General features: G+C 34.4%; 1 pseudogene; it reads right to left on the bottom strand.

Moving 5' to 3' along the window:
• Positions 1-540: 540 nt before the first annotated feature.
• On the bottom strand, positions 541-1345 carry LOC107498420 (annotated as a pseudogene).
• Between the last annotated feature and the right edge of the window lie 3843 nt (positions 1346-5188).

Raw genomic sequence — 5188 nt, 5'->3', positions numbered from 1 at the left:
TATGCTGAGATCTAGCATTCTATTAGTAATATTCGAAACTAATCGATAGCTTGAAAATTATGGTCTGAGAAATAAGAGTGTTGTGTTTAATTACCATGTCACATCTAGAAGTGTCTAGTTACTTAAGCACCTCTATTAGGATTAAAAAAAAAAAATACCAGTCACAGAAACAAGGCTGGTCCATCGGAATTGTCTGAGGAAGCTTTAAAACTTGTTCCAGACTCAAGCCCACAGAGATTCCGATTTAATAAATTTTGGGTGAGATTCAGGAATCTTTTCATACTTTATTTCAAAAAAAGCCTCTCACATGATTTTAATTCATACCATGCTTTATTGAGAAGTATTATGAAAGAAAATTTTAGATGCTTAGAAATTTCACTTTACATTATATTAGATGTTTTTTCAGGTTTCATGTTTGGAAGGTAATTCAACTATAGAATGAAGTATTTTTACCTTTATAAAATGCGGTATTTCGAAATGTTCCCCTGCAATTCTATTTATTACTATTTTTATAATTCTTATCTGAAGTTTTTCATGCATTTAAGTATTTTGCTGTCTGATGTGATCAGTAATAAAGATTGCAATGAAGTAGTAGCTATGATCATAATCCTCTTGTGATCTAAAAACTTTTTCAATTAGTTTGTCCAGTTGAGAACCTGGATAGGACTTTACAAGTTTGGGAACATCATAAGCCTTCTATCTACTTTGATCTGTTCCCAAATATCCACTAAAGGTCCTTTTGCCTCAAGGACAGAACAGTGGTTTTCAAATTGGAGCAAATGCTGAAAAAAAAAATTGTATTTACCAGGATTCTTTAAAGCACAAATCAGAGCAGCATGGTCTCTTATGCAGTGGCCAAAAATATCTTTTGGAGGGGGGTCCACTGGAAAATTGACATTTCTGAACTGGGGAAGCTCCTCTGTTACATAAGAGTACATTCTGTAGTTAGTTTTCCAAGGATCTTCAGTGCCATTCACATAAAAACCAGCACCTGTGCCAAAGTCCCAGTTTTCATCTACTTTAATATTACAGCCATGAGGGCTGGTATCTGGAGCAATGACAACAAGGCCATGTTCTGAGGCAGCCTGATGATAACTAGATTTCGATATAAAATTCTATTTTGTGCAAGTTAAACCAGACAGCCAATATAGTGCAGGGCATTTTCCAGTTTCTGCCTTTGGTGTTAAGTAGATAGCAAATTTCATTTTGTAGTTCAGTTCAACACTGACATGTTTAAAAACCTTCTGCTATCCCCCAAAGCACTTGTTGCTGGAAATTTGTTTCAATGCCATTCTTCCTGTCCAATTGTTACTTGATTTTTGGTCTGCACCAAACAACAGATGATTTTCCAGAAGTAGCGACAGTGGCTTTGAGGAGAGAAGCAAAGGGAGCCAAAAGGCAGGGCCTCAACGTGGCCACCGGAGCCACCTATATTATAGGTTTCTTAAAAGGCCCAGCGAAGCTTTAAAAAAGTTTTTAAGCCAGTTGCTTTAGAAATAAAATTTATACATGGCAGTTTTATTTTTCTTACATAGCTGAAAAATCAACCATAGTCATTTTTTAGTAGTTAAGGCCATAAACCTCAAAGCACAAAGCTTGGTTCTATGCTTCATGTAAAATGCCTCTCATGGATTACAATCCTTCCATCAATAGGCAAAAGACTCCCTGTAGACTCTCTGCACATTTTGTTCATGCCTATTATGGTGTCCTGACTATGTCTGCAGCAGTGAAGAACAATAGGTACCATTTGCACTTCACGCAGACGATTCTTTCCCTTCCTCTGATAAATATAAAAAATGTGGCAGAAAGAGGCTTATAAACACTGTCATAACTCTCCCTTGAATGCGGATTTTGGGTCATCCACTCATTTAGCCGAATGATTATGATGAAGTAGAAAAATCTTGGACTTTGGATCTAAATTTAAATTCAAGCTTTGTACTCATTTTTTTTTTTTTTCTGAACAAATATCTACTGAGTGTCTTCTATGCGCCAGAGGCTATTCTTGAGCATAGAGATAGAAACCATGAGACTGTCTTCTAGCAACTCATAGGCTTGTGGGAAAAAGATAAACAATTATTATAGAGTGATGAAGTATTAGAAGAGATGGTAGCACAGTGTGGAGAGTCTGAAGAGAAAGTCACACATAACATAAATTTGGTGTTGGGGGTGGAACAGGTTGGGATGGTGTCAGAATTTTTAGAGAGTCTTGCTGGAAGGTTTAATATTAGTTTAAGTTTTAAAGAAGTTTTAAGCTAAGTGAGAGGGAGTAGTTCCGTCGAAACAAATACAGGTGTGGTATGGTTTAGGAAATGCAAGTAGCTTAGAATGGCTGAAGAAAGCATATAAGGGAAACAAAATAAGTGAGCCTAAAGAACTATGCAAAAGTGACGTTCTTAAAGCCTGTGGACTTTATTCTGAAGGCAATTGAGAGTGATTGAGTGGGAATGACCTGATCGGATTTGCATCTTACATCACCTTGAGGAGGGACATGACTGTTAGTCTGTTGAAGTAACTTAAGATCAGAGAGACAGGGATGCTGGTAATGGTAGTGAAGAATAAATTTTGTAGTTATTTAGAAAGTTATCTTGATTGGACTTTTATCCTTAATCATATGCATGTGTAAGTAGTAATTTAGGATGCTTAAATTAAATGGTGCTATCTTGCACCAATTTAGGGAGCACAATGGGGGAGGGTGCTCTGGTCCCTTACTTTTTAACAGATCATTTTTTAAAGGACTTACCCTAAACTACTAGATAGTATGAGTTGAATTTTCCATAGATTGTGTCGCTAAAGGCAAAAGTAACAACAACAACTCATAATCACCAAAGCCATAGATGTGATGCAACAGAAGTATAATATGCAGTAAATTGCATGTAATGTAATGCTCAAAGGCTGAAGTATATTGCACATTGAGAAACTTAATTATGCAGAAAATTAAATCTTTTCAAACTCTTAATTACCTAGAAATGTTTGTAGAATTTAAATACTACTTATTAAATTCTTACATATGCAGATACTATATTTTGTGCTGTAACCTAAAGTAGAATTTTACAGTCCAACGTGAAATAAAAAGATAAGACAAAAATATAGAGATGTGCATTCCAAAGGAAAGATCATGGAGGAAGATGTTAGATGAATATAAATAGTTAACTAAATTGTTATACGTTGGCTATTTGACACCAAATATTACTAATGTAATCATGTAGTTAAATTTTTTATCAATGAAAAACTAAAATATATTTTTATTTATTTTTAAAATATTTTTATTTATTTATTTTTTAAGTTTTTTAAAAATTAAGTTTATTGGGGTAACGTTGGTTAATACTAATTGGTTAATAATAATTATATAATTTTCAGGTGTACATTATCATTTAACATCTATATATTCTATTGTGTGATTACCACACAAAGTTTAGTTTCCTTCAGCTACCATATATTTGATCCTCTTTACCCTATCTTTCTCTTCCCTCTTCCTCCACCTCCTAACCTCTGGTAACCACTCATCCATTGTCCATGTCCATGAGTCTCTGTTTGTTCGTCCTGTTCATTTGTTGCTTTTAGGTTTATACCCCACATATAAGTAATATCATGTGATTTTCAACTTTTTCAGTCTGGCTTATTTTGCTTAGTATGATTATTTCAGGGTCCATCTATGTTGTTGTAAATGGCAGTATTTCATCTCTTCTTATGGCTGTATAATATTCCATTGTATATATGTACCACACCTTCTTTAGCCAAGCATCTATTGTAGGACACTTCGGTTGCTTCTATATCCTGGCCACTGTGAATAATGCTGCTATGAACATCGGTGTGCAAATATCTTTTCAGATATGAGTTTTCAAGTCTTTGGGGTAAATACCAAGTAGAGGGATTGCTGGATCATATGGTAGATCAATTCTTAGTTTATGGAAGAATCTCTATACTGTTTTCCATAGCGGCTGTAGCAATTTGCAGTCCTACCAGCAGCGTATGAGGGTTCCTATTTCTCTGCATTCTCTCTAACATTTGTTATTACTTGACCTGTTGATTATAGCTATTCTAACAATAGTAAGATAGTATCTTGTCGTGGCTTTGATTTTCGTTTCCCTAATAGCTCACGATGCTTAGCATCTTTTCATATCTTTGTTGGCCATCTGTACGTCCTCTAGGGAGAAATGTCTGTTCAGATCCTCTGCCTATTTTTTTGATTGGATCGTTTGTTTCTTTGTTGTTATTGAGTCATATGAGTTTTTTGTGTATTTTGGATATGAGGCCCTTATTGGAAGCATTGTTTGCAAATATATTTTTCCATTTCTCTTTACTTTGTTGATGATTTATTTTGCTGAGCAGAAGCTCTTTAGTCCTATTCATTTGTTTTTGCTTTTGCTTTCCTTGCCTTTTAGGTCAAATTCATAAAATCCTCTTTAAGTCCAAAGTCCTTGAGTTTAGTTCTTGTGTTTTTTTCTATGCATTTTACTATTTCAGGTCTTATATTTAGGTTCTTAATTCATTTTGAGTTAATTTTGGTTGTGGTGATAGACAACAGTCAAGTTTCGTTCTTTTGCAGGTGGCTTTCCAGTTTTCCCAGCACTATTCATTGAAGAGGCTTTCCTTTCTCCACTGTATGTTTTTGGCTATTTTGTCAAAAATTATTTGCCCATATAAATATGGGTTTACTTCTGGACTCTCGATTCTGTTCCACTGGTCCATGTGTCTGTTTTGCTGCCAATATTATGCCGTTTTGATTACTGTTGCTTTGTAGTATAATTTGAAGTTGGGCAGAGTGATGTCTCCAGCCTCGTGCTTTGGCAATTCAGGGTCTTCTGTGCTTCCATACAAACCTGATGATTTTTTGTTCTATTTCTTTAAAAAATGCCTATGGCATTTTGAAGGGGATTGCATTAAATCTGTATAATGCTTTAGGTAATATGGTCATTTTAAATATGTTTGTTCTTCCAATATAAGAACAAGAGATATCTTTCCATTTCTTTGATTCTTCTTCGATTTCTTTTAATAGAGTCTTATAGTTTTCATTATATAGATCCTTCACATGTTTCTTTAAATTTATTCCTAGGTATTTTATTCTTTTTGTTGCAATTGCAAAAGGAATTATTTTTTCCACTTCTTTTTCTGGCACTTTGTTATTAGAGTATAGGAACACTATGGATTTTTGAACATTGAGTTTATGTTCAGAGATTTTATTGTGTTT

Source organism: Rousettus aegyptiacus, unplaced genomic scaffold (assembly GCF_014176215.1).
Source record: "Rousettus aegyptiacus isolate mRouAeg1 unplaced genomic scaffold, mRouAeg1.p scaffold_m13_p_2, whole genome shotgun sequence".
In the NCBI taxonomy this organism is placed as follows: Eukaryota; Metazoa; Chordata; class Mammalia; order Chiroptera; family Pteropodidae; genus Rousettus; species Rousettus aegyptiacus.
This window is presented reverse-complemented; position numbering and strand designations above follow the sequence as displayed.